The 19,513-nt window shown below is 44.5% G+C and overlaps 1 protein-coding gene across 4 annotated transcripts in view; it reads right to left on the reverse strand.

Moving 5' to 3' along the window:
- The window catches only part of SLC38A5 (solute carrier family 38 member 5), a 147,759-nt gene that overhangs the window by 98,987 nt on the left and 29,259 nt on the right, over window positions 1–19,513 (reverse strand). Inside the window, exon 1 of one of the 4 annotated variants that reach the window (XM_089675008.1) lies at window positions 13,522–13,675. The exons of 2 other annotated variants lie outside the window; for them this stretch is intronic. The gene's annotated coding sequence lies outside the window, so the exon portion shown is untranslated. Of the gene's footprint in view, window positions 1–13,521; window positions 13,676–19,513 lie in introns of those variants that run through there. One more of the 4 variants, XM_089675009.1, reaches the window with a different exon arrangement.

Below are 19,513 nucleotides of genomic sequence, written 5' to 3' on the forward strand. Positions count from 1 at the left end.
CTGCACAGGCGATCAAATACCACCGAAAGAAAGCTCTATTTGTGGGAAAAAAGGACGTACATTTCATTTCGGTGCAGTGTTGCATGACCGTGCAATTGTCAGTTAAAGTAACGCAGCGCCGTACCAGCCTGGTCAGGAAGGGGGGTAAATCCTCAGGAGGGCGAGTGGTTAATATCGCTTTCATTCTGATTTTCCTGATCTACACACTGCTTACTGGTCAGCGACTCAGAAATTACTAAAGCCAGAAGACTTGCATGACAGCCAGACAACTAGAATGAGGTCCCCCAGGATTCCCAAAAAAGCCAACTGTCAGGATGTCATCCAATGTGACCACACACAAGTCACACGGGTCCTGCTGCCGGGAGCTGCTGAATACTGCGAGATGTGCGGAGCATGGATAGTGAGCACACATGTTGTATAGGCGTAAAGACAACCAAAAGGGCCACCGTGTTCTCAGTATTTACCAGATTATGCAATATACAGTATCAGTGATGTTGGTGAGAACATCAGTTACTCTGAGCATATCATTGTTTCTATATTGCTGGAAAACGTAGAAATCAATAGTAAGTTACAAATGTTCCAGAAAAGGCAAATATGTCATAAATGCACCAGGAGTGTAATGGGCCCCCCACTGCAAAATCGTTAGGGGCCCCCAACCTCTAATCTCCATCTAGTAATACAGAACACTAGTTCTGTTTGGAGTCATTGTATAGAGATACTCACATTTCATATACATTGATTTAATATTACCTCTACTTGCAGAACTCTGAGCCCCTCGTGCCCCATAGTAGTCGCATAGAATGACTCCTCTGCAATGCACACCGCACAGCTACATCTCCCATAAAATAGGCTGTGCGGTCACTGCAGGACTACATCACCCAGCGTGTCCCATCACACAGGGGCTGTGCAGTCACTGCAGGACTACATCTCCCAAGATATCCCATCATACAGGGGCAGTGTGGTCGCTGCAGGACTACATCTCCCAGCATGTCCCATCATACACGGACTATGCGGTCACTGCAGGACTATATCACTGCAGGACTACATCTCCCAGCATGTCACATCATACACGGACTGTGTGGTCACTGCAGGACTACATCTCCCAGCATGTCCCATCATACAGGGGCCGTGCGGTCACTGCAGGACTACATCTCCCAGCATGTTCCATCATACACGGACTGTGTGGTCACTGCAGGACTATATCACTACAGGACTAAATCTCCCAGCATGTCACATCATACACGGGCTGTGCGGGCACTGCAGGACTACATCTCCCAGCATGTCCCATCATACAGGGGCCGTGCTCACTGCAGGACTACATCTCCCAGCATGTCCCATCATACACGGACTGTGCGGTCACTGCAGGACTATATCACTGCAGGACTACATCTCCCAGCGTGTCACATCATACACGGGCTGTGTGGTCGCTGCAGGACTACATCTCCCAGCATGTCCCATCATACACGGACTATGCGGTCACTGCAGGACTACATCTCCCAACATGTCACATCATACACGGACTGTGTGGTCACTGCAGGACTACATCTCCCAGCATGTCCCATCATACAGGGGCCGTGCGGTCACTGCAGGACTACATCTCCCAGGATATCCCATCATACACGGGCTGTGCGGGCACTGCAGGACTACATCTCCTAGCATGTCCCATCATACAAGGGCCGTGCTCACTGCAGGACTACATCTCCCAGCATGTCCCATCATACACAGACTGTGCGGTCACTGCAGGACTATATCACTGCAGGACTACATCTCCCAGCGTGTCACATCATACACGGACTGTGTGGTCACTGCAGGACTACATCTACCAGCATATCCCATCATACAGGCTGTGTGGTCACTGCAGGACTAGATCTCCCAGCTTGTCACATCATACAGGGACTGTGCGGTCACTGCAGGACTACATCTCCCAGGGTCTCTCATCACACAGGGGCTGTGTGGTCACTGCAGGACTACATCTCCCAGGGTCTCTCATCACACAGGGGCTGTGTGGTCACTGCAGGACTACATCTCCCAAGATATCCCATCATACAGGGGCTGTGCGGTCACTGCAGGACTACATCTCCCAGCATGTCCCATCATACACGGACTGTGCGGTCACTGCAGGACTATATCACTGTAGGACTACATCTCCCAGCGTGTCACATCATACATGGACTGTGCGGTCACTGCAGGACTACATCTTCCAGCATGTCCCATCATACACGGACTGTGCGGTCACTGCAGGACCATATCACTGCAGGACTATATCTCCCAGCGTGTCACATCATACACGGACTGTGTGGTCACTGCAGGACTACATCTCCCAGCATGTCACATCATACAGGTTGTGTGGTCACTGCAGGACTACATCTCCCAGTATGTCCCATCATACAGGGGCCGTGCGGTCACTGCAGGACTACATCTCCCAGCATGTCACATCATACAGATTGTGTGGTCACTGTAGGACTACATCTCCCAGCATGTCACATCATACAGATTGTGTGGTCACTGCAGGGCTATATCTCCCAGTATGTCCCATCATACAGGGGCCGTGCGGTCACTGCAGGACTACATCTCCCAGGATATCCCATCATACACGGACTGTGCGGTCACTGCAGGACTACATCTCCCAGCATATCCCATCATACAGGCTGTGTGGTCACTGCAGGACTACAACTCCCAGAGTGTAATATCATACAAGTGCAGTGAGGTGTCAATCACCCCACATATTGATCACTGTGCGGCTATTGTTTCTGTGTTGAGAGCACGCTCACTCCACGCTCCCGATACAGAAAGTGAGCTGTCGGAGACACTAATGATCGGTAGCCGGTAGGATTGGATCCCAATCATGTGACCACTGTAACTGTGGTCACATGATCACCGATGCTTCCCCCCGGGCATTCAGAACCTTTTAATGGAACGCCTGTACAATCAACAGTAAACTCATATTACATTTTGGTGAGTTTACTGTTGATTGTACAGAGATTGTACGGTCAGATTGGAATGTGCATGGTGTTCCATATGGTGGCTTCGATAAGCGATCAATTTCTTTTCCTATCAATCTCTTCCGATTCTAATAATCAACAGCCCATTCGATCGATGTGCCGCACACAGGGAAGTGGATTGCAATAGATTGCTAAGCTATGATCACAATGTACAAAGTTATTGATCGCTCTTCTGTTTCCACCACACAATCTCATCATCTGAGACACAATCACAATCCAGAACAAAGCATCTCAGTGTGGCTGATGGATGAAAACGATCGATAATTTCTTGCCCTGGCCGATCAGCCTATCTTGATAGAATCCAAATCTAAACAGAGTTTAATTGATCATTGGGGAAGGTATGGCTATTCAGTTGTTTGCAGATTTGATGGTTTAATTGAGTGCAGGTTCACACTTCTGCGGTTCGGCATATCGCATTTGTATAGGAACCAAACCGCATTCCTGTGCCAATCAGCTGCGATTTCTGTGCGGTGCAATTTCAGTGTGGTCCGATTTCTGTGCAGTGCGATTTCAGTGCGGTGCGATTTCTGTGGAGTGCGATTTTTGTTCGGTGCGATTTTAGTGCGGTGCGATTTCAGTGCGGTGCGATTTCTGTGCGGTGCGATTTCTGTGCGGTAGGATTTCAGTGCGGTGCGATTTCAGTGCGGTGCGATTTCAGTGCGGTGCGATTTCAGTGCGGTGCGATTTCTGTGCGGTGCTATTTCAGTGCGGTGCGATTTCTGTGTGGTGTGATTTCAGTGCGGTGCGATTGGAGCCGTACATTTTGCTACTGCTTCATCCCCCACCTGTTTGATGTCTGTGGATGCTGGCACTGGGGGTCATTTGGTAGTTAGAGGAGGGGAGGCTCCTCTGCAGGGGAGGACTGACAACTCATGGGGCCCCCGGGCAATAGGGGATCATGGGGCCCCTGTGTCCTTGCCCAAACTCAAAAAAGCCTATGAAAAAGGTACCAGGGGCATCTCATGGGGCCCCCTACTGACCTCGGGCCCTCGGGCAGTGCCTGAGTTTCCAAATGATCAGTCCGCCCCTGCTCCTCTGTCACCCTAAGTGCCACCTTTTTTGGATTCCCATTATTATACGAATGATTGTCGATCTTCTGGGGATAGGTGATTATTATCGGAGGAGATGATTGATACTGGTACTGATTGATCCGTCAGCCCACCGGGAGATATTGATTGAGCCTCTTTAGCAAACCATGAGAGTGGGGGCAGTGGCGTCCCGAGGCAGGTGTGGAGGGTGTGGCCCTACAGGGTGACACCGACAGCATGGGGTGACACCAGACCCGCTCCATGAAAAGGTAAGTTGTAAAGCAAGCTGACAGTCCCCACAGGATGGTTCAGATCTGAGGATTGAGCATAATGGATTGGAGTCCGATCCATTATGGTCCCCAATCCGCAGATCCGATCCATCCTGCGGGGATCGCCGGCTTTCTTTACAACTTACCTTTTCATGGATCGGGTCCGGTGTCACCCCGTATAGGTTGCATGCTGACAATCCCCGCATGATGGATCGGATCTGCGGATTGGGGAGCATAATGGATCGGACTCCGATCCATTCTGCTCAATCCACAGATCTGATCCATTCTGCGGGGATCGTCGGAGGTGGTGTCACCAAGTGTTACTGAACCGAGTGACACCAACCCTAGGGATGCCTCTGAGTGGGGGGCAACATTTACTGGTGAGTGTACACCTGACAGGGGGAACATCATTTTCTTTTCTCACGTGGCGATTTAGTTTGAAGATTTGGAAGAATCGCTTGGTGGATAAGAAGCAACTTTCAGACTTTCTTTGGACAACACACTCAGTTTTCACTTTTATGTTCACAATGTTTCACTTATATATCTCTGTGCTACTGGCTCACTTTTTTGAGTGCTCATTTATGTGTTTTGTTTGATATTTTTGTAGTCGCAGCATTTTTGTATTTATCCATTTATTTGTGTATTTATTCAAATTTGATCTAGTTTTAACGCATTTAGCGCAGTTCTCACACTTTTTTCACATACATTTTGTGTAGCTCAAATCGCACCGGATCCTCACTAAAAAGGTGCAGGATCCTTTTTGTTCACACCCATACGATCCGATTCTGCACATTGCACCGCGCTTTGCGAACCGATTTCAGGGTGTTGTTTATTAACCACTTCCAGTCCGGACACTTTTACCCCCTTCCTGTCCAGGCCAATTTTCAGTGCTATCATACTTTGAATGACAATTGCGCGGTCATGCAACACTGTACCCATATGAATTTTTTAGCATTTTTTTTAGACAGATAAAGCTTTATTTTGGTGGTATTTATTAACCACTGGGATTTTTATTTTTTTTTGCTATATTAATGAAAAGTCCAAAAATTTTTGAAAAAAAGTGTTTTTCTTATAAAATGTTGCAAATAAATAATATTTCATCATAAATCTCGGCCAAAATGTATTCCGTTATCTTTTTAGTGAAAAAAAACCCAAATTAGTTTATAACCAAAAATTACAATTTAAATTTTTTTTTGTTATTATTTATGTTTTTTTTACATACTGTCACCCTAGCAGTACAGTGTCATTGCTGGGAATTCCGCACCATATCAGTGTGAACCGGGGCTTAATCAAATTGAAGCATGTATGGCCACCATTACATCTACTCAATAAGGAGAGGCTGTGGAACTCTCTGCAAGCTCCTAATTCCATCCCGATAGTCGAATTGTGTCCAGAAAACAACAAAGGAACCGATCAATGCGACGGTATTGTATAGGAAGCCTGCAATACAGACCGCTCACTTTGCGTCTTCACTTAGTAAATGGCGGAATGCCGCGTGCGCCGCTGCAACCAATCATGGCACAGAAAAATCTTCATTTCGTTTACCTTGCACATGATTGGGTATTTGAAGCGAGCACGGCTTGATTTACTAAGCTCAGTGAGCATTCACCTTCCAAGTCAACGACTTCTAGTAAATCGGCCCCCTTGTGTTAGATTGCTAGCCGAATGGTGGCCACAGGCAGTGCTGTCGTTAGAAATCACAGGACACATACAGCCAACCTGAAAGGGCCCCCCCAAATAAACACAGTTTACCATGCATCAATTATGAATGAACACAGTGACTGATCGGTGCCAATCACTTGTGTTCAATCAAGAACAGAAGTAGCTGAGAAATGTGTCATATTTATTGGACGCCTCCCCCACTCCCCATTCTGAAGGATCCTATTGTGTGTTTGCAGCTGCTGGTGGGGAAGAGAGGAGGGAATCCAGAAGCACTGTGGGGGTGGGGGCACACAGGGGGGCCTGGCAGAGCTGCTATTAGAAACCATGGGGCCCCTTACAGCCAACCTGACAGGGCCCCCCAAGCCATGGGGCCCCATACAGCCAACGTAACAGGGGCCCTCCATCCCCACAAAAAAACAGTTTACTATGTTTCAGTTATGAATGAACACAGTGACTAATTGGTACCGATCACTCGTGTTCAATCAAGAAAGGAAGTCGCTGGTAAATGTGTCATATTTACCGGACCCCTCCCCCACTCCCCATCCTGAAGGATCCTATTGTGTGTTTACAGCTGCCCGTGGGTAAGAGAGGAGGGAAGCTGGAAGCACTGCGGGGGTGGAGGCACACAGGGGGGCCTGGCAGGGCTGCTGTTAGAAACCATGGGGCCCCTTACAGCCAACCTGACAGAGCCCCCCCATCCCCACTAAAAACAGTGTATTATGCTTCAGTTATGAATGAACACAGTGAGTTATTGGTACCGATCACTCATTGTGTTCATTCAGGAAAGGAAGGAGCTGGTAAATTACTGGAACTGATCCCCTATATGTCTCTCTCTACAGCAGCTGAAAGCCAGCGGAGGGGGAGAGGAGAAGAAGCCAGCTTTCAGCTGCTGCAGAGAGAGCCATACAGGGGATCGGTTCCAGTAATTGCCCTCTTCCCCCCGCCGTGCCGCTCACCCTCCCTGCCCACATCTGATCACCCAGCTGCCTGGGCCCCCCTGCTGGCCTGGGCCCCGTACAGGAGGACTGATGGTGCCCCCTTATCCACGGCCCCGGGCAGCAGGGGGAAAGGCATGGTCCACAGAAGGGTGATGAATGTGGTGGGAGTGAGAGGATAACAATCCAGCTTTCAGCTGCTGCAGGGAGAGCCATACAGGGGATCGGTTCCAGTAACTGCCCCCCTGCCATGCCAATCACCCTCCCTGCCCACATCTGATTTAATAAACTGCCTGGGCCCCGTACAGGAAGACAGGTGATACCCCCTTACCCACAGCCCTGGCCACACATGGTTCAATATATAATCGATTTCTTTTCCGATCGATCTCTCCCAATAGAAATAATCGATCTATAGTCAAGAAACCAATCAACTGATACAGCACACATAGGAGAGTGGATATGGTTAGTGGGGCAAATCAACGTTTATTCTTGACAGCAGTAACAAGAAAATTCAAAGGGAAGAAATTGAAAACTGTTCCTGTCTGTAGAGAACGACAAGGAAAGGATCGTTTGTTGAAGTGTGGATAGCCACCATTAGGATACCAATCTAACAGAACGGGAATATTCGTTCGATCTTCTATTGGTTAATGGGGTCAAACTATCATCCGTTTTTTACAGTAGCAACAAGAAAATTCGAAGTTGGGGTCTCTAGCATCCATGGTTCCGGAGATACGGTTGCCCAAAGTGATCGGGAAAATCCAGAACCGCTACCGGGACTAAGTCCGGGTTGAAGATTTGCCGTCTACCGGTAACTTGGCCACGGGACCTGCCGGGAACCCTGCAGGCTAGAGACACCAAATTTGGGAAGGATGCACGAGAGGTACCTGGCTACCGACGGTCCAAAGTATGGCCGATTAAGTGCCGACCATTCAACTAAATTAAACCCCGAGACTTAAGCCCACCTCCTCAGTACACCACAAGGGATTTAAGCCAATGAGACTTAAGCCCCTGAAGAGGAAGCTGGCCACAGATACTTGGGAGGGAGTTTCACAGGCGGCTGGGGCCCTGGCCAGGTTCCCCTCCATGTCAGCTTCCCCTCCAGCCTTCCAGGCCAGCTTCCCCTCCAGCCTTCCAGGCCAGCTTCCCCTCCAGCCTTCCAGGCCAGCTTCCCCTTCGGCCTTCCAGGCCAGCTTCCCCTTCGGCCTTCCAGGCCAGCTTCCCCTCCGGCCTTCCAGGCCAGCTTCCCCTCCGGCCATCCAGGCCAGCTTCCCCTCCGGCCTTACAGGCCAGCTTCCCCTCCAGCCTTACAGGTCAGCTTCCCCTCTAGCCTTGGCCAGCGTGCCATGAGGCTCCCTTAAAAATCGAGGTAGAGACCCTGAATTTTGATCGCGTGTAGCGCAATGTCTCCTCTACACACTTGCCAAATCTGGGGGTCTCTAGCCCAAGGGGAAAGGAGCAACTCAACGAGCTGGCCAAGGCTAGAGGGGAAACCATTAGAAAATCGAATGATCGTTCCCTCTGTGTCAGAATGTTATCCTAATGGTGGCCATACATGCTTCCATAAACGATCAATATCCTTCACAATCATTCTCTTCCAATAGGAAATGTGTTCCAGCTTGTTTCTTCTGATTTTCTCATTACACTAAAAAAACAGCCAATTTGACCTCATTATCCATTGGGAATCGAATGAGTATTCCCATTGTGTTAGATTGCTAGCCTAATGGTAGCCATACACGCGTCAATAAATGATCGATTTCTTTTCCGATCAATCGCTCTCGATAGGAAGAAAAATCCATCTTGTTTCTTCGAATGTTCTCAATACTGCAGTCAAAAAACGAATGTTGATCTGGCCCCATTAAAGAAAAATCAAACAAAAGTTCCCTTTGTGTTACATTGCTAGCCTAATGGTGGCCATACACACTTCAATAAAGGATCGATTTTTTTCCCAATCAATCTCTGCCGATAGGAAACACTTTCCATCTTGTTCCTTTCAATGTTCCTGTTACTGCAGTCAAAAGTGAACATTGATCTGGTCTCAGTAACCATTAGCAAATTGAACCAACGTTTCCTTTGCGTTCGATTGCTAGCCTAATAGTGGCCATGTATGCTTCAATAAAAGAACGATTTCTTTTCCAATCAATATCTTTTGATAGGAAAATCTTTAAAATTTTCTCATTACTTTGGCCAAAAATGCACCCCACTAACCATTCGAAAACTGAATGAATGTTCCCTTTGTGCTAGATTGCTGGCTTAATGGTGGCTACACACGCTTCAATAAACGATACATTTATTTTCCAATCGATCTATCCCGATTGGATCAATCAATCTATGGTTGACAGCCAAAATGATCGATATGACATACACAGGGAAGAGGATTTGGAAGTTTCATTACATTATAGATTATTTCCGGAACTAAAATCACTTTTACAATTGGAAGTTTATTCATTCCAGAAAAATTTCCCTCTTGTTCCTTCCAATTTTCTCTTTACTTCTGTCAAAAACGAACAACGATTTGACCCCACTAAATCTCAGACAATTGAACGATCGAATGTTCCTGTTGTTGTAGATTGGTAGCCTAATAGTGACCATACACGCTTCAATAAATGATCCACTTCTTCTCTAATCAATCTCTCCCGATAGGAACAAGAGGGAAATTTTTTCCTATTGGGAGATTGATTGGAGAAGAATTGGATCATTTATTGAAGTGTGTATGGTCACCATTAGGCTACCAATCTACAACAACAGGAACGTTCGATCGTTCAATTGTCTGAGGTTTACTGGGGTCAAATCGGTGTTCATTTTTGACAGAAGTAACAAGAAAATTGGAAGGAACAAGCGGTGACATTTTTTCCGATCAGAAGAGATTGATTGGAGAAGAATTGGATCATTTATTGAAGCGTGTATGGTCACCAATCTACAACAACGGGAACGTTCGTTCAATTGTCTAACGTTTAGTGGGGTCAAATCGGTGTTCGTTTTTGACAGAAGAATTAAATTGGAAGGAACAAGAGGGAAATAGTTTCCTTTGAATTTTCTCATTACTTCGGTCAAAAATGAACATTGATTTCACTCCACTAAGCCTTAGACAATTGAACGAACGTTCCCGTTGTTGTAGACTGGTGACCATACTTGTTTCAATAAATTATCTATTTCTTCTCCAATAAATCTCCCAATAGGAAAAAATTTCCCTCCTGTTCCTATCGGGAGAGATTGATTAGAGAAGAAGTGGATAATTTATTGAAGCGTGTATGGTCACCAATCTATAACAGGAACGTTCGATCATTCAATTGTCTGAGGTTTACTGGGGTCAAATCGGTGTTCATTTTTGACAGAAGTAACGAGAAAATTGGAAGGAACAAGCGGGAATTTTTTTCCGATCAGAAGAGATTGATTGGAGAAGAAATAGATAATTTATTGAAGCGTGTATGTTCGCCGATCTACAACAACGGGAATGTTCGTTCAATTGTCTAAGGTTTAGTAGGTCAAATAGGTGTTCGTTTTTGACAGAAGTAACGAGAAAATTGGAAGGGACAAGAAGGAAATCGTTTCCTTTGAATTTTCATGTTACTTCAGTCAAAAATGAACACTGATTTGACCTACTAAACCTTGGACAATTGAACGAACGTTCCCGTTGTTGTAGATCGGTGAACATACACGCTTCAATAAATTATCTATTTCTTCTCCAATCAATCTCTTCTGATCGGAAAAACATTCCTTCCAATTTTCTCGTTACTTCTGTCAAAAATGAACACCGATTTGACCCCAGTAAACGTCAGACAATTGAACAAACGTTCCCGTTGTTGTAGATTGGTGACCATACATGCTTCAATAAATGATCCATTTCTTCTCCAATCCATCTCTCCCGATCTGATCTCTCCCGGAAAAAATTCCTTCTTGTTCCTTCAAATTTTCTCATTACTTCAATCAAAAAGAAAAGTCGATCTGGCCCCACTAACCATTTGATTATAGAATAAATGTTCCCTTTGTGTTAGATTGCTAGCCTAATGGTGGCCATACATGCTTCAATAAATGATCGATTTCTTTTCCAATCAATCTCTTTTGATAAAAAAACAAATAATTCCATCTTGATCCTTTGAATTTTCTGGTTACTTCAGTCAAGAGCGAACATTGATCTGGTCTCATTAACCATTAGCAGATCAAACCAACGTTCCCTTTGCATTAGATTGCTAGCCTAATGTCGATCTGGCCCCACTAACCATTAGAAAATCGAACGAACGTTCCCTTTGTGTTGAACTGCCTAATGGTGGCCAAACACTCTGCAATAAATGATCGATTTCATTTCCAATCAATCTCTTTCAATAGGAAATAATTTCCATCTTGTCCCTTCAAATTTTCTCCTTACTGCAGTCAAAAATAAACATTGATCTGACCCCACTAACCATTAGAAAATCGATGGAACATTCCCGTTGTGTAAGATTGTTAGCCTAATACTGGCCATACAGTACATGCTTCAATAAATGATCGATTTCTTTCCTGACCAGTCTCTCAAGATAGAAAAAAATTCAATCTACGGTCAACAACCCAATTGATCACCATGTCCATAATTAGAACCATTAGAAAATCGATGGAACATTCCCGTTGTATTAGATTGCTAGTCTAATGGTGGCCAAACACTCTGCAATAAATGATCAATTTCATTTCCAATCAATCTCTTTCAATAGGAAATAATTTCCATCTTGTCCCTTCAAATTTTTTCCTTACTGCAGTCAAAAATAAACATCGATCTGACCCCACTAACCATTAGAAAATCGAACAAACGTTCCCTTTGTGTCAGATTGTTAGCCTAATACTGGCCATACAGTACATGCTTCAATAAATGATCGATTTCTTTTCTGACCAATCTCTCCGGAAAGGAAAAAAAAAAATCGATCTACGGTCAACAACCCAATTGATCGCCATGACAATAATTATAACCATTAGAAAATCGATGGAACATTCCCGTTGTGTTAGATTGTTAGTCTAATGGTGACCATACAGTACATGCTGTAATAAATGATCGATTTCTTTTCCGACCTTTCTCTCCAGATAGGAAAAATCGATCTAAGGTCAACAACCTAATTGATCGCCATGACCATAATTATAACCATTAGAAAATCGAACAATCGTTTCTGTTGTGTTAGATTTCTAGCCTAATGGTGGCCATACAGTACATGCTTCAATAAATGATTGATTTCTTTTCCGACCAATCTCTCCGGATAGAAAGAAAAAAATATCGATCTACGGTCAACAACCCAGTTGATTGCCTTGACCATAATTATAACCATTAGAAAATTGATGGAACATTCCCGTGCTAGCCTAATACTGGCCATACACTCTTCAATAAACGATCGATTTAATTTCCAATCAATTTCTCTCGACAGAGAAATCTTGTCCCTTCGTCGTTTATTTTTGACTGCAGTAAGGAAAAAATTTGATCTGGCCCCACTAACCATTAGAAAATCAAACAAACGTTTCCTTTTGTTTTGGACTGCTAGCCTAATACTGGCCATACAGTACATGCTGTAATAAATGATCGATTTCTTTTTCATCCAATCTCTCTGGATAGGAAAAAATCGATTTACGGTCAACAACCCAATTGATCGCCATGACCATAATTATAACTATTAGCAAATTGATGGAACATTCCCGTTGTGTTAGATTGTTAGCCTAATGATTGCCATACACTCTTCAATAAATGATCGATTTCTTTTCCAACCAATCTCTGCATCGGAAAAAAAAAATCGATCTACAGTCAACAAACCAATTGATCACCATGACCATAATTATAACCATTAGAAAATCGATGGAACATTCCTGTTGTGTTAGATTGTTAGCCTAATGATTGCCATACACTCTTCAATAAATGATCGATTTCTTTTCCAACCAATCTCTGGATAGAAAAAACAAAAAAAAACAAATCGATCTACGATCAACAACCCAACTGATCGCCATGACAACAATTCTATCGATGACATCTCTGTCTTTCCCATGCAATCTCAAAATCTGATCAATGGAAATACATTAAAACGCACAAGCGAAGCCGAGCCATGCGATACGATCGATCATTTTTCCGCCTGGGCCTGATTGATTCAGTCTGATCTAAATTTGATCGGAAAGGGAAGCCGGGCTATTCGACTGATCGCAGATTCAATCGTGTTGATCGAATTGCACATCGATCGATTAATAAAATCAGATTGCGCGTGGCTGCTACAGTACTCCAGCTGTTGCGGATTGAGGCTAACGCTTGCTGCGTCCCCTGGCCTGCTGGGATTTGTAGTTCAGCCGGGTTTACTGAGAATTCTGCAGGGATCTCGGTAGTTGAGGACCCCCTCCTCCACCTTGGCACGCCTCTGCAGCCACATGTCGCTGTGATCGCTCAGAACAATAAGAGTCGACTCTTTATATTGAACATCCCTCCCCCTATAGATCCAAGGACCCCACTTCCAATCAGATCCCCCCTCCCCCTCCTATAGGTGATGGGGAGGGGCCCCTGAACTTGAAGCTGTGGGAAGGAGAGGCTTAAGTGTCTTTCTGATGCAAGAGAAGCATGTAGTTTCATCAAGCGTGTAGTCACCCTGCCAAGGGGACCCGCCTCAGCCCCTCCCCACCTCAACCCAGCACTCACCCTACACCTCTCAGGGAAGGGGTGCTCCTCTCTTTTGGGGGGGTAGATCCTTGAAGTTTTGCCAGCAGGAATAGAAGGGGACAGAGAGCTCAGTGCTGTCACCCTCTACTCAACTCAACACACGGGAAGGGGCTATTGGCCAATCATAGCCAGGCTAACACGAGTAGGCCCGCCCTCTCTGTATGTTCAATTTGATCCTGTGTGGGTGGAGACAGTAAATTGGAAAACGTCTGTACACCCACTACATACACATCCCTCCATTCTGACTGCATCTGTTCACAAATGTACCTACAAATACAAATGCCGAGCAGTGAAAGGCGCGGCCGCCGCGCCAGGCAAATCGCTGCGTCCAGTCACTTTTCCTTCTCTCGGTTATTACGCCCTCCTAATACATCGTCAAGGCAATCAGGCTGCTTCTTGAGTTCGATCGCTCGGCGGTTGAGGCCCCGTTCACACCTGAGCGATTTGTAGCGAGAGGCTCCTAAACGCTCAGGGCGAAAAAAAAAAACCAATATTACAAATCTGTCACCTGAAGCAGAACGCCTGAAGCTGGAAAAAAGTTTAAAGCTCCATTTAGGCAAATTATTATTATTATATTATTATTATTATTAATATATTATTATATTATTATTATAATATTATTATTATTATTATTATTATTAATAATATATTATTATTATATATGTATTATTATTATTATTATTATTATTATTAATAATATATTATTATATTATTATTATTATATTATTATATTATTATTATATCATTATTTTATTATTATTATTATTATTATTACATTATTATTATATTAATATTTTATTCTTATTATTATTACATTATTATTATTATCATCATTATTATCATTATTATATAATTATTGTTATTATTTTATTATTATATTATTATTATATTATTATTAATATACAGGATTTATATAGCACCAACAGTTTGCTCAGCGCTTTACAATATAACTGGAGACAATACAGCAACAATACAGTTCAATACAAGAGAGTTAGGTGCAGGGGCGGACTGACAACTCATGGGGCCCCCGGGCAATAGGGGATCATGGGGCCCCTGTGTCCTTGCCCAAACTCAAAAAAGCCTATGAAAAAGGTACCAGGGGCATCTCATGGGGCCCCCTACTGCCCCCGGGCCCACGGGCAGTGCCCGAGTTTCCAAATGGTCAGTCCGCCCCTGGTTAGGAGGGCCCTGGTCCTTGGATCTTACAATCTAAGAATGAATGCATTTATGAGCGTGTTTTTATCCCCGTAGAAATACATGGAAACTTGCAAGCTGCTCGTTTTCATGCACTTTTAGCATGGTTTGTCATGCGACCGACAGTGTTTTTCTGGTGCGGCATAACATAGCAACAATTGATGTCACAGATGAAAGTTTTCTCGATTGGCTAATACAGAATTGCCAGAACTCAAAAAAGCACAGAAAACGGCTGAACAAATCGTGCACAAATGTTCGCAAACGCGCATAAAATTGCGTGACAAAGCACGTAAAAAAATGCACAAAAACGCTACACTGGGCAGCACAGTGGCTAAATGGTTAGCACTTTCGCTTGGCAGTACTGGGGTTGTTGGTTTAAATTCCAACCATGGAGCCACCTGTTTGGAGTTTGCATGGTCTCCCTGTGCCTGTGTGGGTTTCCTCCAGGTACTCCAGTTTCCTCCCACAGTCAAAAGACACAGTGGCTAAATGGGAAGCCCTTCCACCTGGCAGTACTCAGGTTGTTGGTTCAAATCCCAACCACAGCACCACCTGCCTGGAGCCTGCATGCTCTCCCTGTGCCTGCATAGGTTTCCTCCCACACACTCCAGCTTCCTCCCACACTTCAAAGATACACTGGTAGCAACACAGTGGCTAAATGGGCAGCACCTCTACCCGGCAGTACTAGGGTCATTGGTTCAAATCCCAACCACAGCACCACCTGCCTGGAGTTTACATGTTCTCCCTGTACCTGCATGGGTTTCCTCCGGGTACTCCAGTTTCCTCCCACACTCCAAAGACATGCAGGTAGGTTAATTGGCTCCTATGTAAATTGTCCCTAGTATGTGTATGTATGAATGTAAGTTAGGGACCTTAGATTGTACACCCCTTGAAGGTTAGAGACTGATGTGAATGTACAATTTATATGTAAATCGCTGTTCAAATTGACGGCGCTGTATAAGTACCTGAAATAAATAATAAAACTGCTCTAACTGCTGCTAAGAAAAGGTGTTTAGCAGTTTATATTTACTATAATAATTGCATTTCCATGTTGTGTGTACTGTGGGAGACCAGATATAGTGAATGGAGGGTCCTGGGAGACCAGATATAGTGAATGCAGGGTCCTGGGAGACCAGATATAGTGAATGCAGGGTCCGGGGAGACCAGATATAGTGAATGCAGGGTCCGGGGAGACCAGATATAGTGAATGCAGGGTCCGGGGAGACCAGATATAGTGAATGGAGGGTCCTGGGAGACCAGATATAGTGAATGCAGGGTCCGGGGAGACCAGATATAGTGAATGCAGGGTCCGGGGAGACCAGATATAGTGAATGGAGGGTCCTGGGAGACCAGATATAGTGAATGCAGGGTCCGGGGAGACCAGATATAGTGAATGCAGGGTGCGGGGAGACCAGATATAGTGAATGCAGGGTCCTAGGAGAACAGATATAGTGGATGCAGGGTCCGGGGAGACCAGATATAGTGAATGCAGGGTCCTGGGAGACCAGATATAGTGGATGCAGGGTCCGGGGAGACCAGATATAGTGAATGCAGGGTCCGGGGAGACCAGATATAGTGAATGCAGGGTCCGGGGAGACCAGATATAGTGAATGCAGGGTGCGGGGAGACCAGATATAGTGAATGCAGGGTCCTAGGAGAACAGATATAGTGAATGCAGGGTCCGGGGAGACCAGATATAGTGAATGCAGGGTCCGGGGAGACCAGATATAGTGGATGCAGGGTCCGGGAAGCCCTGATATAGTGAATGCAGGGTCCGAGGAGATCGGATATAGTGAATGCAGGGTCCGGGGAGACCAGATACAGTGAATACAAGACATCGTGGGCTTAGTAACATTTTATGTCTCCATTTACACTGCGATTCTGCCTGCCTCCAAAACGTAGTTAAATGCGCAATGCACATTTGGGTGCTCTTCATTCTTAAAGTGTTACTAAACCCACAAGAGTAAAATCAGTCTGTATATGCAGTAAAGCATTTTTGTTATACTCACTGTGGAACCTAAGGGGTTAATCCTCTGCACTGTGTAAAAAGGCTGTTTAATCCCGACTTCTGTGATCCTCCCCTTCTTCCAGTGTCCCCCTCTTATCTCATGATAAGACATATGGTGTGGAGACCCTCTGCACATGGTTTGGTGCTACTACTAGAGAGGTTTCTTTTCTTCTTGGGAAATTGCATGTGATTGACACAGGGCCAATTAGCACTGTGCAGACAGAGGTCAGGAGTTCTGCATCCTCCTAGAGCAGAATGAAAACTCCTCCTACAAGCTTTAACCAGTGCTCTCCTGGACACTTATAGAAGTCACAAGGCTGCTATATACTGCTGATGAGAAAAGGTATTTAGCAGTTTCTATTTACTATAATAATTGCACTTCCATGTTCTGTATACAGTGTGAGATCGGATATAGTGAATGCAGGGTCCTGGGCTTAGTACCACTTTAATACCACCCCAAACACGGTGCGATTTTGCCGCAATTGTCATGTGACAGAATTGCACAAAAATTGCCACAAAAGGTACCTTTGAAAATTGCATGAAGCACGTCACCCAAAAAGGAGCAGGAACCGTGTGTTACCTCTACCACTAGAGAAAAATCCTCTAGTGTGCCATCAGCCTAATCTTTGAAAATGTTTTTTGTTTATCTTTTGATTTACATTAATAACGTTGTTACATTTTTGTTTGTTGTTCATTATCTTTTTATTTACATCGCCTGTCAGTTTTGCCATGTATCAGTTTGAAAAGTTACTGATACTTTATTGACTTTTCAGATCAGCGCTGCAGAGTCCAGAAATGTGATAACAAGGCCATCTTGTGTTCACCATCGGAGAGAAATCCAGGCTTTCACCCAGGACGGGAGAACAGATGACCTGCTATACAGACTGCTAGGATTGTTGTCTAGATGATCCCTTGATGGTGGATGTTTATTTCGGAATTTCTAAAGTTGATTATGAACCTGAGGAGCTCCTGGGGTTCCTGTCCATTCCAATATACGGACGGGTCCCACATAGAAGTGGTATTGATGGTTTTTATTCTATACGTGTGTTTGGTCATTTCAATGAAACAATAGTGACAATTATTTCATTATTTATTTCAGGTACTTATATCGCACCATCAATTTACGCAGCACTCTACATATATATTGTACATTCACTTCAGTCCCTGACCCTCAAGGTGCGTACAGTCTAAGGTCTCTAACTTACATTCATACATACACATACTAGGGACAATTTAGACAGGAGCCAATTCACCTACCAGCATGTCTTTGGAGTGTGGGAGGAAACCGGAGTACCTGGAGGAAACCCACGCAGGCATAGGGAGAACATGCAAACTCCAGAGAGGTGGTGCCGTGGTTGGGATTCGAACCAACGACCCGAGTACTGCCAGGAGGAAGTGCTAACCATTTAGCCACTGTGCTGCCTGACAATTGTATCTATTGAATGTGGTTATTAATATGATTGTATATTATAGTGAAATCAGGGGCGTCTTAATAGCGTCATGGACCCCTGGGCAATGTAGTGCACAGGGGCCCCTACCAGCCAGCCCCAATTTATGCACCTACTCTCAAGAGTTAAAGTATAAATAGAAAAATTCCCCTTCCAAAATACCCCATCTCAGCACAACCCTCCCAGGTTATCAACTATTGATGTTTTATTCCTATCCGGACAGATTGATCGGAAAATAAAGTGATCATTTATTGAAGTGTGTATGGCCACCATTAGTCCCAGCGCTATTTTTAGCCCCTTTTTATTACAATAAATGGGGCTTTATCTGCTTCCCAAGGTAGAATTCTTACATTTTATTAAAATAAATACCAGATGTTGGTAGTTCTTTACTGCCATTGCTGACCTCTCCCAATGGAAATACCTGGCTCCCATGCTGATCCTTTGGCTTCGTTACTTTGAGACACTGGCCTACAACAATTATGCAGATAACGACTTCTGACTTTACTCCAACTTTCCTGATTGGCATACTTACATTTTATTAAGTGTTCTTGCATGGCAAGGCCACTTACTGTTATCTCACATAAATATTCTTATTATTATTGCCAAATTTACCACCCTAATTCCTCCCACAGTTTTTACACTACATAGACAGTAATATATCGAAACATGCGGATTGTTCCCAATTGGTGTGCTATTACTTTGTGGAACGTTTCGCCGAATGGTTCACGAAATATCGGCGTTTTTGTGGTGAAATTGGTCCCATAGAAATGAATGGCGGAATGTTCAAAGCTAGAGTGGGAGCTGACAAAAGCTAGAGTGTGAGATGAAAAATCAGGACATGATTTCTAAACTGCCACCACTCCCTCATTTTCAAGCCCACCTAAACAAATCATATATCAAAATGTTCAGCTATCCCTGCTGCCACTAAAAATGTCCACGGCTAAGCCATAGTCCTGATAGTTTTCACAATATGACCATTTGTTTGCAACTCACGCCGCCCATTGACATTCATTGAAACTCCACTCTAGCCACCTCAAATTTAAAGGGCAATTTCTAAACTGCGACTGTGCCTTTATTTTTAATATTTCAGAGACATACAATGCATCAAAATGTAGGTCTGGTTTTTGTGATTCTCACAATATAAAGCTCTTCGGGGTAGGATTTATCATTTTTAAACTACGACCATTTGAAGATGGCAACCACCAGTGAAGTGAGCAAGTTGGAGCAGTTTGTTTTTAACCGCTCTTCTCTGCCCTTGCTGTAGAGTGAGTTGCCATAGGAACCCAGGTGTGTGAGCAGGCAGCAGAGTGACAAGCCACTC

This window comes from Staurois parvus, unplaced genomic scaffold (genome assembly GCF_062004578.1).
Source record: "Staurois parvus isolate SC_StPar_1 unplaced genomic scaffold, SC_StPar_1.0 ptg000154l, whole genome shotgun sequence".
Classification (NCBI taxonomy): Eukaryota; Metazoa; Chordata; class Amphibia; order Anura; family Ranidae; genus Staurois; species Staurois parvus.